The sequence below is a fragment of the Coturnix japonica genome, chromosome 27 (assembly GCF_054131305.1).
Source record: "Coturnix japonica strain WE chromosome 27, WE-NBRP24, whole genome shotgun sequence".
Classification (NCBI taxonomy): Eukaryota; Metazoa; Chordata; class Aves; order Galliformes; family Phasianidae; genus Coturnix; species Coturnix japonica.
This window is the reverse complement of record NC_140689.1, coordinates 4,661,098-4,676,585: the sequence shown is the minus strand read 5'-3', so window position 1 is coordinate 4,676,585 and position 15,488 is coordinate 4,661,098. Positions and strand designations below refer to the sequence as shown.

General features: G+C 52.8%; 1 long non-coding RNA gene and 1 pseudogene across 2 annotated transcripts in view; both read right to left on the bottom strand.

Annotated features, from left to right (window-relative positions):
* The window catches only part of LOC146756367 (uncharacterized), a 499,728-nt gene that overhangs the window by 341,462 nt on the left and 142,778 nt on the right, over positions 1-15,488 (bottom strand). The window lies entirely within an intron of this gene.
* On the bottom strand, positions 362-7,201 carry LOC146756373 (maestro heat-like repeat-containing protein family member 7; annotated as a pseudogene). The gene is made up of 19 exons (XR_014937407.1): positions 6,705-7,201; positions 6,480-6,602; positions 6,215-6,294; positions 5,971-6,088; positions 5,769-5,855; positions 5,394-5,498; positions 5,081-5,261; positions 4,898-5,004; positions 4,528-4,677; positions 4,228-4,382; positions 3,978-4,125; positions 3,580-3,758; positions 3,359-3,496; positions 2,972-3,197; positions 2,802-2,939; positions 1,950-2,587; positions 1,471-1,769; positions 1,318-1,377; positions 362-1,203 (listed from the first exon to the last, which is right to left on the bottom strand). The product of XR_014937407.1 is annotated as a maestro heat-like repeat-containing protein family member 7 (transcript).

The window sequence follows — 15,488 nt, the reverse complement described above, 5'->3', positions numbered from 1 at the left end:
TACGAGCAGCACGTTGTAACAACCAGCATTCCCTTCACATGGTTTGAGTGGAGCAGGAAATGCCGAGTGTGCTGAGACGTACAGCATGAAGACTTCACTGTCATCACATAGCAAACTCCACAGGTCCTGAGACAGCTCTAGAAGCATCTTCACTTCCAATGGCAGTGAGGAGTTGGTACCAATGGACAGAGCTGACGGGGTGAAATGCTTTCTGGTATCACTGTGGTACCGTTAGAAATGTTTGGTTCTGTTAGAAATGTTTTCTTAACTGTCGCCTCCAAATCCGGCGACAAGTCAAGGCTGCGTGTGAAAGTACCGTGCCTCCGCACATGGGGAACAGATGAGACTCACACACAGTGCGTAATGCCAAAAGAACGAATTTAATGCCTTGCAACAAATAGTATATACCGGTACATGTGACCGCCCCCATCAGGTACTTGTGACCTCCCTGACTCCAGCCCAGGTGCACCCAACAGCTTTGTCTCAAGTGATGCACGGTCATAGTTTACAAATCCTGATGAGCGGGCTGAAAGGAAGTGATCACACTATGATACAGGAACATCCCCTTCACCCGAGATTTCTGTCCAGGTTTTGTCTTCTCCAATTTAGAAAAGGCTCATTGGTAGGCTAACAGCATTGTAACCAGCATTACTAACACATCAAATGCCTATTCCCATAGATTCCAGCATTGGTAACATTAGATCCTATTTGATTCACATCCAATTTATTAATAAAATAGAAGCACACTGGATAATAACCTGGATAATGCCTAATAATTGCAGTTCCTGAGACTGCATTGGAAATGCTAGAAATTCTCCCATTATGTCGCTCCGCTGTTATCTGCAGTATAACAGGTTACAAAGCAGCACACGGGCCCAGTCACTATGAAAACTGGATACTAGGGCCAGTCCTAACGACTCCCATTTACTTTCCAAAAGCACAATTTGTGCGGGCGATGGGGCAAAGGGAAGTGATGTGCCCGAGGAGTGGGGCTGAGCAGCAGGCAGGAGATGCTGGGAGCTTTGCAGGGCGCTCAGCTGTCTGCCCGGGAGGAGCGCCACCTCCTCCATGTGCCACGGAGCCTGGTGGAGAGCTGCCCAATGGCTCCTTGTGGATGTGGCCTCGTTTCCTTCAGGATCTTCAGCGTCTGAAGGGCCAAGGAAGCGACAGCTGGACTGGGGTCATGCTTCATTCCCTGAAGGCCTGCGATAAGAGGAACAGAGAGGCATGATGACCCAGCTCTCCCCTCTGGCAGGAGGGAGCGAGGGACAGGCATGTCACCTGCTGGCTGCCCCAACATCCCACTCCCTGGCTTACTTTGGTAGATGTGCTCTCTGTCAGCCCGCTGCTCATCCCTCATGTGCCGCCCTAAGAGCCCTGCGAACACAAAGCCCCGTCAGCGACCCCCGCTGTTCCGTGGGTGCAGCAATGGAGGGCCGGGGATGGGGGAAGCTCAGCCTCGTGGCTCACCGATGAACCTCACGGCCTCCAGTCGCAGGGTTTCCTGCAGGCTCTGCAGGTAGAGCAGGCAGTCGCCCAGGTAGTCCTGCGCTGCACTCTGTCTCCTCCTCTTGGTCAGCTGAAGAGGGAAGAATGTGAGGTCAGTGCAGGCTGGTCCCGACCCTGTCCTGGGGTGTGGGAATGGGCATACTGTTGCGCATACACACCATGCAGTCGCTGATCTGCCAGAACTGCTCTGTCTGCACCAGGTGCTCCAGCTACCTCCAGCGCAGGAACCGTGCAGCACCAAGGAGGGCTTTCTGGGAGGCCTGCCAAAGAGCTGAGATAGCACCGCAGCCCAAGCAGCCGCAGAGCCCGTGTCCCCAGAGCCCCTCTGCAGGGAGGATGCAGCAGCAGGGGCTGATGCTGCTGTGGGCTGCAGTACTCTTGATGTATGGGGGGCACCACGGGAGCAGCATCACCCTCCCCCAGATGAACCTGATTCCCACCTTGGACACGTTCTCTTCCTCATCGTGCAGGTGTAGATACAGCAGGACCAGGTTCCTGCACACCGTCTTCTGCATCTTCCTCTTTTCTTGGCCCTCCACAAAGCTCAGCGTTTTGAGGAAGAAGTCGATGGAGAGCTGACGCACCGTGCCGGACTCCTGTGGAGGAGGAAGGAAGGACATCTGTGTCAGCAGCTCCAAGTCCATGGCAAGCAGGGACAGCACCACCAGTGAAGTGGGGGCAAAATCTCCGAGCTGAGAGGATGCAGATCTTGAGGATGCCCTCAGAACTGCTCCAAAGTGTGCAAGCTCTGCCCAGCGGAAAGTCTGCCCAGGACCACGCAGTGCCTGAACCTGGTGAGCGGCCAGGAAAGTCCCCTGGTGCGCTGTCACAAGGCAGCAGGCATGGGCACGCTGGGCTGGCAGCCACATCCCTCGTGTGCTGGACTCCCTATCATCCTTACATCGTTAAGCAGAGCTGGGAGCTTGCCGGCCAGCTCCAGAGCCATGACGCTGAGCTTAACCTCCTTCAGGAGGTGCAGCAGGTTGCTGAATATTGGTAGGGCCGTGGCACGGATGTCACTATCTGCATCCTGCAGCTGCTCCATGATGCACGGCAGGAAGATGATCATTGTCCTTGCCTGTGGGGAAAAACACCCCATCCTTTAGGTACGGCAGCAAGCGTAATGAGGGCAAGGCTACTCCAGTACCAGCCCTGAATAGCAGGCAGTGATGGGGTGGGCAGAGCGCACCAGCTCCTCACTGCCTGAAGAGTTGCCGAGTTGTACATGGCCCCGCTACAGCCCCATGGCAGGCCCAGCCCAACCTGTGGCATTCCTGGCCACCCCTGCTCACCGTGTCCTGCCTCTTGCTGAGCTGCAGGACGCCCCTGAGCACCAGCTGCTGCATGCCCACCCTCTTGCTCTGCAGATAGTGGGCAAAGATTCCTATGATGCGGTGCAGCTCTTTGCTGAGGTCCATGCATTCCAGCATCTGCAACAACACGCGTGGCTCTTAGTGCTGGATCTAACAGTCAGCTTGGGGAAAGACAGCAGGCCCCGAGGGAGGCAGCAGGGCTCGTGCTGCCAGTGGCCTTGCAGCCTCCAGTGTTCTCTGCTTCTGCAGCTGTTGCTCACCTCAACGAGGAAGACAATGGCCACCATATCCCAGGAGTAGAAGTTGGTGCTGAGCAGCTCAACCAGCTGCTGGAAGATGGGGTCACGCAGAGCAGCAGGCAGTTCCCTCATCACCCTGCAGGGATAAGAAGGCACCGTGAGCCCTGAACCAGGCAGACGCAGCTCTGGCTGTGCAGCCCTCTTGCCACTGCTGCAGGGGCCACAGGCTCTGGTGCTGTGGCTGCAGTTTGGCTGAGAACTGGGGACCCCCGTGACACCACAAGGAAGGGCTCCCACCTGGCCACCACCTGCACACCCTGGAGGTGGGTCACAGTGCTGAGAAGCGCGTCCCAGCCCCCCTGCTCCTGGATGGCCTCCATCTGCTTCTGGAGGCCCACGCTGCAGAGCAGCACCTTCAAGGACTGCACCGCGGACCTGCAGGTGGAGAAGGGTGCGAGTCACATCAGGAGCCCCAGCACCGGGTCCCTGGGTGCAGCAGGGGGACGGGGATGTGGCACCTGATGGGAGTGAGCTGGTGCTGCTGTTGCCTCTCCCAGAAGATTTCCACCTCCTGCAGCGTCAGCTCCGTGGTGAAGGACACTTGCAGGAGAAGGGCTGGGAAGAGCTGGGGGAAGATGGCTTCAGCCTCCTTGAGGACCAGAGGCAGCTGGAGTATCTCTGGTAGGATCCTTGCTGCCTGCAGAAAGCACCCGGATATGATTCTTGCCCTGTCCCCTGGGTTTCCACCCCGTCTCTAGAAGTGTAGGGATGGAGAAAGGGAGAAGGGGGGAGGGAGACCCCCAGAGCCCCAGGCAGGTCTATGGATGCATCCCAGGGCAGGAAGAAGGCTCGGGGGTGGACAGGGAAGGGGAGTGGGGACTCAGCTGGGGTTCAGCTGGGTGAATGAGGAACTCACGGCCAGGGCAAGGACACGTGGCCTCTCCTTGATGAATGGGGAGGTGTGCTGCAGAGTGTGGTTTATGAGCACTTGGAACACCTCCTGCAGCACCGTCTTCACGGTTGAAGACTCCGAGAGCATTTCCCTCCACATGGTGACAGCAACTCTGCAGGTCCCCAGGGCTGTCAGCGTGGCTGCTCCTGCCTGGCTGACGGCCGTGGTGTGGGGAGGGGAGGGGAGAGGAGCCCTGAGGGCTGTGGCCCCATACCTGGAGCAGGTGAGAGAGCAGACCAGCAGGCTGCTGACCATCTCCTTTGGGAATTTGCTGGCCAGCACAAGCAAGGCCCTGCTCAGGCTTTCAAGAGCTGGCTTGGCTTTGATGGAAGGCAGGCTGCTGTGGATCGCCTTCACAATCTTTTGCACCTGGAGGGGGGGAGCATGGGTGAGAATGGGATGGCACCAGAGCAGGGCCCTGCTGCCATCCCCACTGCTGCCTGCCGGCCAAGCGCAGTGCCAGGGATGGAGCAGAGCCCCCAGGGCTGGAGCGGAGGCAGCAGCAGGTTCCCACCTGCTGTGGAGGGAAGCGAGCCTCTCCTGCGAGCACATCCACCATGTGGGCAGCCAGCTGGGTGCTGTGGAGGCTCGGTGCTTTCATGCTCTCAATGGCTGTGAGTAAAATGTTGACCTTTTCAGGGTACAGGAGGTATTTCAGAAGGACCTGTGGGAGGGAGGAGAGGAGGGATGACTTATCCTCTGCTTGGCTGCTCAGCTGTGCAGGTGTCCCAGGAGAACTGGGAGCAGAGGCTGTGCTGGGTGATGCCAGGGATATGAAGCGTGAGGGCCCCAAAGGCACCAGGGCTGCTCGGGGACAGTGCGTGCACTCTTCCTGACACTGCAGGCCTGGGTTCTCCTGTGGGCTCAGGGTTTGCTCTTTGTACCTCGAAGATATTTCTGGCTCTGTCCTCACAGGAAACCTCCTGGTGGAGCGAAGTTTGGCTGTCCCAGAGCTGTGGTACTGTGCGCTCCTCCGGTTGCCATGGCAGTCCTGGACAGGAGCACACACGGTGTCAGTGAGGGGTCTGGGCATCTGGAGGGACCTAGCCCAACACAACTCCTCTCACTTGGGGCAGCGATGAAGATGAAAAGCTGATGAACAGCATTAATCGCCTCATCTCTGGTCCTGTCATCCGTGGAAGTGCAGGACAGGATGAGGTGTCCGACCAGCTTTCCCAGCACGGGGAAGCGTTGGTTCTCCTGGCACTTGTGCTGGAACACCGCGGTTCCAACGAAGCAGGTGCACAGCTGGGGAGAGAGGCAGCACGGCTGAGTGGGCAGCAGGGCCCAGCCCAGGCTCTGTGCAAGCCTGGACACAGGTGGGCTCTGGCTGGGGAGCCAGGATGTGGTCCCAGAGCTGAGCGCGCCGGGACTCCCTACCTCAGGCAAGACGCAGGTGTTGCTGAAGGCGAGCAGCCTGGCAATGCACACCACAGCCCTCTCCTCCACGGCCGCCAGCTGGCACGTGGTGAAGGGCAGCAGGAGCTGTGGAGAGAAAAGTTGCTGTTGTGCCCACAGCACGGGGCACTCGTCCTTCCCCTTGCTCCCCAGCTGCAGCGGGGTGGGTGGTTGCGTCCCTGTCCTGCTGCAGCCCTGCCATCTTCCCGCTGCTCCCCACCCATCCCTCTAACACCACACGGGCTAGTTTTGGGCCAGCACCCCCTGCCCGCAGCAGGCCCTGGGGGGACCTCGTGTGGATCCCTCCTTTGTGGCCTTGAACCATCCCCGCAAACCCCAGCGTTGCCACATCCAAACCTCCATGATGTTCTGCAGCTCCACGAGGACAAAGCGGCCAGCGCTGCTCACCAGCACCTGCAGCAGGTGGTGCAGGGCTTCCATGGTCTGCAAAGGAGGACAGGGGTCAGGGCGGCCTGCCCTGCTGCGTCCTGCTGGCAGCAGAGGGGCATCCCGGGTGCTGGTGCCCAGGAAGCGTCCCCAGGGCTCAGCTGATGCGCACCTCCACGTAGAGTGCCGCATCCAGGTCCGCGTCGTCCTCGTAGCGAGGGAGGTGGAGGACGCTGCCGAGGCAGGCACGCAGGAGACCGTTCTTCTCCTCTGGAAGCAGCCATGCTCCACTGCGAGGGGAGAGAGGGCAGAGGTGTGATGCTCCGCTCAGCACCCTGTGCCCTGCAGCCTGTCCCGCTCAGGGCCCCGGCTGGGACCAATGCCTCCACGCTGGCAAAGCCGTGCTGGGGCAGTACCTCATGGCGGCGATGGTGCTCATGGCCTGCTGCCGGAGCTCCGTGTCCAGGTGCTCGGCGGGCTCCTCCTGCAGCAGCGCCTGTGGGCACAGCGGGATGGGATGGGATGGGATGGGATGGGATGGTGCAGTGTGCCCTGCTTGGTGTGCAGAGCCCAAGCACCCCATCCAGGCCCCCAGTCCTGGCCCTCGTTCAGGGCTCCCCAGTGACTGACCCTGCAGTGGAAGGGCTGTGCCCTCAGCCCAGCCCTGCAGTGCTCCATTACCTCAATGCACAGCACCACCTTCAGCACGTAGTCACACAGCTGGCTGTGGACCACGCTGTCCGTGATGGCAGCTGTGCAGGCAGTGCGGACGCAGGCCAGAAAGCGCAGCTTCTGTTCCTGTGTCTGAGACAGGAGGGGAGTTACAGGGGTTGGCATCGGGGGACCCCGGCACCCTCTGGGCACAGCCGGGCAGGGGCAGCCATGGAAGCACAGAGTGCACACTACCTGCGGTCTGCATGCACAGCAGGCGTCGATGTAGCTCAGGGGATCCTCGTCCTGAGGTGACACGACGGAGGCAAAAGGATCCTCAGCTGAGCCCACGGGCCCCTGCTGGGGCTGCACCCCATGCACCTCGCCGGGCCCCTGCGGAGCTGTGGGGGTGCGGGATGCTCCGCGCCTCTCTGGCCAAGCCTCTCGAACTCGGAGTGGGGGTCTCTGCTCCATCTCGCAGCGAGGAACAGCGGCGAATGAGCCTCGTGTTCCAGCTCTGCCTCCTGGTGGTCAAAGCCCATTGTAACGGGGCTGTGATCTCACCCCGTTCCATCCGCCTCCACATAGAACCCCTCCTCTTGCCCTGGGCTCGCCCCAGAGCCCCACAGACGTCCCTGTCCTTGGGCAGGTTCGGTCTGGAAGGAGCCCTTGTATTCACTGTGTGTGTTTGCCACAGCTGCAGTGTTGGGATCCGGGAGTCCTTCTTCAGTCCATCCCTGCATCCCCCCCTGTCAAATTAAACCATGTTCTGGTCTCCATTGGGACGGAGTTGATTTTCCCTTCTTGGCATCTGGTGCTCTGTTTCGGCTTTAGGAGAAAAACAGTGTTGGTAACGCAGCAGTGTTTCTAGCTGTTGCTGAGCTAGATGGGATGGGATGGGATGGGATGGGATGGGATGGGATGGGATGGGATGGGATGGGATGGGATGGTGCAGTGTGCCCTGCTTGGTGTGCAGAGCCCAAGCACCCCAACCAGGCCCCCAGTCCTGGCCATCGTTCAGGGCTCCCCAGTGACCCTGCAGTGGAAGGGCTGTGCCCTCAGCCCAGCCCTGCAGTGCTCCATCCCTGCAGGCATTCAAAGGCAGGCTGGATGTGGCTCTGGGCAGCCTGGTCTGGTGGTTGGCGACCCTGCACATAGCAGGGGGTTGGAACTGGATGATCTTTGAGATGCTTTTCAACCCAGGCCATTCTATGACTGTACAGTTCCATACTGGAACAAAGATAAAATGCTAACTATGTAAAACATGGAGTCAAACCTGTGTGATTTGTCCACACCAGGAGGTGATTAGAAAACAATTTGTAAGCTACAAAGCTGCTTGCATGAAAGGAAAAGAAAATAAAACTACAAGAATAAGGGAAAACCATTCTTCCTGAAAATAGGAAGAATAATGGACCTGACATGAAATTTGGGTGAAGCTGCCTGATTTTATGAAGCTATTCCCATTGTTTTCTTGGTGCTGTGTTTCCCAAATGAGTGGTTTCTGGCTGTGCTGCAGCACCAGTCTGCATGTGAACATCAACTCTATTCACCATCTGGGAAGATTAGGACTTCCCTTCTCCCACCAGCACCACTGAATTACAGTTACTCAGTGGTTAAACAAAGGAATCCTTAAAGAAGGGTTTACAGCTGTCGTGTTATCTGAAGTGCTTGGGGCATTCTGATGCTATTAAGCTCTATGTATTAACAAGTTCAAAAAGAAAAGGTAGGCATCTGATTGTTGTGACAGTTTCTAAGTGATTTGGAAAGCTGTACCACCCAACCACTCCTTCTGTTTGATGGAGGTGACAAAGCTCAGTTTAATTTCTGACTGCTGTTTAAATTCTGAAGCTCGAGCTGGTTCCTGGAGCAGAAAAAGCTCGGAAGCTGTCCCTCCTACAAGCAGGCACCTCTGAGCAAAATATGACATCTCAATTTCTGATGGTAAGGTCAGGAGACCTGATTCCAGCGTCTAGCTTTCGGATTCATGCTATGTTAGTGGGACCTTTGGAATCTAGCACTGACCAACAGCAACTGACAGGCTGGTAACAGTGCACCCCAAAACAGTTACGTTTCTATTTATGTTATGAGGGAAAATTGTATCGCATTGAGATTTCCAGTTTTTACTCTTTGCAGATCTAACTCGCTGCTGGAAGAATCCTGTACGCCTTGTTCACACCATTTTCAATGAGCTGGATGAGTCTGTTGTTGGCATTTTAATACCACTGACCAGGCAGGCAATATGTATGGAGTATTTGGCTCTCTCTACAGTCATGAATGTTTGAGTATCTTCAACATGTGGCTCATTGCTTCCATTTCAGGCTGCCCAGAGAAGCTGTGGATGCCTGTCCTTGGTGTTGAAGGCGAGGTTGGATGGGTGATGGGCAGCCTGAGCTGGTTAGTGGGCAGCCAGCCCATGGCAGGGTGTTTAGAACTTAATGATCTTGAAGGTTTCTTCCAACCCAAGCCCTCCCGTGATCCTATGATTCTGTGATTTCATTCAGGTTTATTAAGATGAGATGAGTTCTCCTAAATGCGCTGTTCTCCATATGATTATAATTGGAGTCTAGATGGATGACTTAAACCAGACACCAAACTTTCTGATGGCCAAAATGAAATGAACTCAATCCTTTACTGTGTCAGTAGTCTGTAACTAGAGCCCATCAGGTAATTCCCAGCCTCCTGCCTGTATCAGTGGCTGCACACGGTGAAAAAGTCTGATGGGATTTTAACCTCTAAAATGTTCAGAATCAGCCAGAGGGTGAATATATTCACTATGCAAATACCTGCAGGAATAAGCTTGTCATGTATGTCCTCAGGTACCACAGTAGTTAATGGTGGGACTCAGTAGGTCATGCTGAAAGTTGAGTCTGCTGATCTTGAAGGTCTTTTCCAGCCTACATGACCTTATGCTAATATTTCTGTATTTATTTCTGTTCAGCTCCCAGAAAACCTCCCACCCAGCCCCCAGCTGACCCCGTGGTGAAAAATAAAACAGAAACCTCAGTGACGCTGGCATGGTCCCCTCCGAAGATGCAACGCCCCATTCCAATCGATGGCTACATTGTGGAAGGCAATAAACTAACTGGCTTCACGTGGGTGAGGTGCCACGAGTCTCATGTCCCCGTCCCAGAGTTCACGGTGAGCAATCTGTCTGAAGAGGCTGATGATCAGTTCCGAGTGTCTGCAGTCAATGCGCATGGACAGAGCCCGTCTCTGGAATTCCCAGGGAGCGTGCACCTTGGTAAGCACAAAAACCCCAATGGAAATGGGTCAGTGTGAGCTGAGCAGCTGTGTTGGTTCCCTAAAGATGTTTCATTTGACTTTAAGGATAGTAGTGCATTAACACACCAAAGGCTTTCCCTTCTTCCTAGTTCTCCTATCAACCTCCAGCTACCACTAAAGTGATACAAGTTCTGTTTCTGTGACAGAGACATGAATATCCTTATCTTTTGATATCTCACATGTGCAAGAGGCAGAACTTTCTGTAACAGATTTGAAGCATAGAAGTTCTTCTTCCAGCACTCATGCAAAGGGAGAAGTAGAAATGTCCCTATGATTTAAACTTCCATCTCTAAATGAGATACCAGACTTGCATTTAAAGAGCATTAAGACATCCATGTTGTTCTTCCTCAGAACCAGTCCTGGCTGTGAAATCCCCCCTAACAACTGGTGAAGCTGTACCTGGAGGGGATGCCATGTTTACTATTGACCTTATAACAACGTGTTGCAGCACTTGGTACCTCTATGGTAAAGTCTTACAAGAAAGTGAGACCTGCATCATCAAGAGAACCCAAACTACTCACAGCCTAATGATAAAGAACGTCACCAGGAACGATGATGGAGCAGAAGTGAAATTTGTTGCCGAAAATGTTGATGTCAGCAGCAAGATGAGAGTGAGAGGTATTTGCTTTGATCCTTCTCCTTTCATCTTACAGTCAAGGCATAGTTGCTGTGATCTGTTGATTAGAACTGGGGCTGCAGGCATTCACTGCCTGTACCAAATACCTGAAATTGCATCCCATGGACTGACGTGAGTCCTGGTAATGACCTAAACATGATAGCACTGAGTGTAGGGTAAGCCAATCTACCCAGCTGCTTGGTATCTGAACCAGATTGCTTCATGCCAGCTGATGAATGTCTGCAGTTCACAGGTATTGGCCAGTGCATTCAGTCAGCAGGTTTACCACTGCATCACCATAGAGCAGTACTTTCAGCTCCAGGTTCAGACAGCCTTTCTGATTGCACTGGAATAGTTTAGAAGTAGGGGAGCAATCATTCCAATAATATCTCTATCAATCAGCTTTGCATGACAAAATAGAACAAATAAACATTCATTATGGGAGGACCTGTTTGTCATTGGGTGGAAACCTCTGCAGAAGCATGTTTAGAGCATTCTTAATCAGTAGAAGGAGATGTTTGGTTGATTTTTACTTAGTAAATCCGGCAAGAAGACCAAATGAAATATCTTGAATTGCTCAGCACTGACACAATGATGAGTGCAGGAACAGAAGGTGATACTTTTTCAGAGATGTTGCAGCAAACATTGACCACGTTAGCCTGATATAAATTGAAATAACGAGGCCTTTGCTCCTGACAGGTGCTGCAGTGAGATTTACCAATAAGAGCAAAGATGTAGAAAAGATCTCCGCTCGGCTGCATGAGGAAGCCAAATTGCAGGCTGAGCTTTCAGACACAGGCGCTACTATGGGGTGGATGAAGGATGGGAAGGAGCTCAAGGCCAGTGAAAATTATGAACTGCACATTGTGGGGAAGAAACACACCCTGAAAATTCACAGCGTCTCAATGGATGATGCTGGAAGTTGTCAGTGCATCTGTGAGGGGGATAAAATGCTCTATCAGCTTTCAGTGAAAGGTATGTGACAGTCTGGGCTGTGCTTTTCCTGCCCAGGGCCAGCAGACTGCATTCACCTGACTCCCCGACAGTCCAGCTGTTGTCAGACAGCATCTGGGGTGTTTTCAGTGGCTGTTTTGACTTGAACTGGCCAATCTGCTTTGTAGAGCCATTTGATTTCTGTGTTCTGTCCTGTGATTCGTCCCTAAGATATAGAGGAAGTCAAGGGAAAGATAGGAAAAAGAGCATCCCAGCCTTCCTGCTCTTCTCTCAGGTTGGCCACGAGAGATGATGTCAACAGCTCTTTTTGTAGCAGTGATCCCAAGTGTAGAAGAGACCTGTGAAGAGTCACAGGGATGTTTCCTTAGCTGTCATTCCATGGTGGGCTTTTTCTTACACAGATGTAGAGAGAAACTGAACTTTCCCACGCAGGTCTCTGTTTTGCTGCAGGGTTTAGGTCTGATCTCTGAGATCCACACGCTGGGCCTTGATTGCAATAAATGAGAGCCCTTTGTTTGCTCCAGTGGAAGACTTTCCATTTCTGCAGTACCCTCTGCAGATGACACAAATGCAAATGCACCTTCTTCCCAGCAACAATTGCCTTTTTTTTTTTTTACACTGAGTATGCATGAGGCTCTTCATCATATTCTGCTGGCTTGTCACCCTTGTTGATCCATGGAGAGACAAGAAAGCTCTAGAGTAGTGTATGCACTTTGGCATTGGAGAGCTTACTTAATTGCATCTTCTCAAAGAACAAACTCCAGAGAGGCATGGAGACAGCTCCAAAGAGAATTGAATAATGGGTATAAATTTAAGGAGAGCAGAACACCCTGCCAAGGCTTGTCAGCTAGTCTTAATTTTGCTTTTCTTCTCTTTCTTTGTCACGATAGCATAATATTTCATACTGGCAGTTCTGCCCACAGAATTAACTGGCACAGGCTGCCCGGGGAGGTGGTGGGATCCCTGGAGGTGTTCAGGACCAGTTCTTGGGACCAGTGCTTTTTTACATGGTTATCAGTGACACCAATGATGCAATGGAGTGCACCCTCTGCTGTTTGCTGAGTGGTGCGGCTGATGCAGTGGAAGGAAGGGATGCCATTCAGAGGGAGCTCAACTGAGAGGTTGGCCTAGGTGAATCTAATGAGGTGGAACACAGCAAAGTGCAAGTTTTGCACTTGGGCTGGAGGAATCCCAGGCATTTCTACAGACTGGGAGGAGCAGTCCTTAAGAGAAGCCCAGCAGAGAAGGACCTGGGGGTCCTGGTGGATGAAAAACAGAACGTGAGCCATCAGCGTGCTCTTGCAGCTCAGAGAGCAAATGGTCCCCTGGGCTCCATCAGAAGAGGGGATGGCCAGCAGGGACAGGGAGGTGATTGATCTTCATGATCCTTGAGGTCCCTTCCAACCCGGGCCATTCTATGATTCTGTGATTACACTTGCTGTCAGAAATAACGGCAGCTGTACAGAAGCTGGATATATTGTGGGACAGTTCTTGTAACCAGCTGATTTTAAGACCCTGCCAGAGTTGAGAGTCTAAATTGCATGTCAGAAGTAAACTGGGAAAGTGGTTATTGCTCATTCTTTTTCATTTGCTGATTCTTTCTTTAGGGATCCTTTTCCAAAGGAGATTCTGGTGCTGGAAGCAGTTGAAGAAAGAACCAAAGCAGCTCTTGCCAAGAGTGCTTAAAGTCCCTGTGGAGAGAAGCAAAGAACTTGGGCTTCCTCTGGGATGCTCCCCACCATGTCTCAGGAAGGAGACAACTGCTGTTCCACTTTCTGCTCTGTGTGTGGAAAGGTACGTCTGGGTTTCTTCTGCTTGTTTTTTCTTTCTTTTTCTGGCTTTGAAGGAGAAGGGGTGGAGCAAGGGGAGACCCACTGGTCATTTGTTACCTCAAGAACAGGATGGATTCTGCATTGACTGTGAAAAACCTGGGCTAGTAGCATGGGCATGTTTCAGGCTGGACTCTTCTTTTGCTGCTTGGTTTCCTTTTGGCTACAGGGAGACAGCTGTCTAAAGGTGTGTTTTCAAACCCACTCTCCAAAACCATGTTTCATTGTTGCAGGTGGTTCAGTGTGCTCTTGCAGTGCAGATGCTGTAGTTTGCTGTAGAATCTGAATGGTTTCTGTTCCTAGGGAAGGACTGGGAGGAGGTAGTGAGAAGAGAATTCAATGCCTTAGGTGTATCTTAGTGAGAAATGTTGGCATGAGGTGCTGAAAGTCTTGAGCTGTCAAAGGCCAGTGAGGCTCAGACTCCTTAACCTGCTGGAGCAGGGTGGAAGCAAGGAGTGGGCACTGCCGTCCCACAGGCTGCACTTGGTTCTGGTCTGCCAGGTCTGTGCTGGCCTGGATTTCTTCTGAGAAGTTTGTTGGAGCTGCTTGGAGTAGTGAAGGGTGGGGAAGAAGTGCTGCTCAAGAGCTAAGGCTCTGCTTGATCATTTTGGATGGATTTAACCATGGTATCTGAAGACATAGTTTCCATCAGAATGATCCCAGCATTGTGCAAGTGTCTCAGCTGAAGCCCCTGAGCAGATGTGTGAGACCACCCGCCTCCTCCAGATGAGCCATAGGAAAGCTGACTGTGCCCAGTAATTACAGCTTCTGCAGATTGAATGTGCTTCCAAGTGTTTTCCTTAGTGATCAATCATGTCCCAGCACTCTGAGATTCCATCTCTGGCACAATCTGGAGCATCTCTGCTATCCTTGGGTGCCCATTCCCACCAGCATTTCTTCCTTTCTCTCTTTAGAATCAGTGTGGTGCAGTTCCCTGTGTTTGTGAGCAGCAGCCAGCAGGCTGCAAGAGATCCAATGGCAGCTTTCAGCACACAGAGGGATGTGATGGGGACAGTCTGTCCTTAGTGCCATGCAGAAGGGAGTTTTTACTGTCCTCTATCAAGAAGTATGAAAGAATAGAGTTTGAATGATACTTGTGAGCAGGTGCTGTGCTGTAGGGGATGTCAGGTAACCATTAATTTGGGGGTGCAGGAAGGCGCAGTGAAAGTGATGTATTAGTTTGTGTTTTGACTGTTGGAGTGCAGTTCCATTTTTGGGAGCAAAACTATGGGCTAAGATGGAAAACAGAAGGGAGAAGGCTGATACCTGGATAGTGGGCTGAGCTTTGGTGACTGCAGCCATCTGCAGTAGAAGTTAGAAGTTTTGCACAGTGGGGTTCAGAATGGGAGCTGATGATGAATGGGAGCTGCTCAAGGGACAGACTTCCACATACAAGTTCCAGTGCCTCAATGACTTTCTTGTAGCGAGGAGCCCAAAACTGAACATAAGACTTGAGGCACAGCCTCTCCAGTGTTGAGTCCAAGGGGATGATTACCTCTCTGCTCCTGCTGGCCACACTATTTCTTATACAGGCCAGGATGCCGTTGGCCTTCTTGGCCACCTGGGCACACTGTTGGCTCATGTTCAGCTGAGCATCGACCAACAGCCCCAGGTCCATTTCCTCTGCACAGTCCTGCAGCCACTCAGCCCCAGGCCTATAGCGCTGCATGGGGTTATTGTGGCCAAAGTGCAGGACCTGGCATTTGGCCTCACTGAACCTCATCCCATTCACCTCAGCCCAGTGAGGTTGATCCAGCTTATCTAGATCCCTCTGAAGGGGCCTCCCTTCCCTCAGGCAGATTGACACCAGCTCCCAGACAAAAGACAAAAAGAGAAGAAAGCAGAAATGAAGAAGGCTTCTCTGAGAGCTGCCCCTGCACCTGCAGAGGTGAGTCCTTGTTATGGACAGACACAGCTCTTGTTGTCAGGGCCTCCATCTGTCAGACATGAATGAGACTGTAAAATCCTGAGGGAAGTGGCGTCCTGTTTCTGCACTTGCTTTGTTTCTTTGCAGTGTTTGAAGTGTTACACAAAATGAAGGATAAATCTCTAAAGCAGGTGGTCGGGATGCTGGCATGATGATGTTACTTATGTAATTAGTGCTATTATTTTGTAGTATGTTAGCAGTTTGCTAATAAACAAAAAACAAGGGGGGGTTGGAGGGGTCGGTAACAGAGGAAGGGGTCCTGGTAACAGAGGATGCTGAGAAGGCGGAAATACTGTATGCTTTCTTTGCTTCTGTCTTTAGTGAAAAGGCATTCCCTGAGGAATCCCAGAACCTGGAGGTTAATGAGAGAGTCTGGGGAATGGGAGATTTCCCTTTAGTCAGGGAAGAGGTGGTCCGTGAGTGCCTAGGAA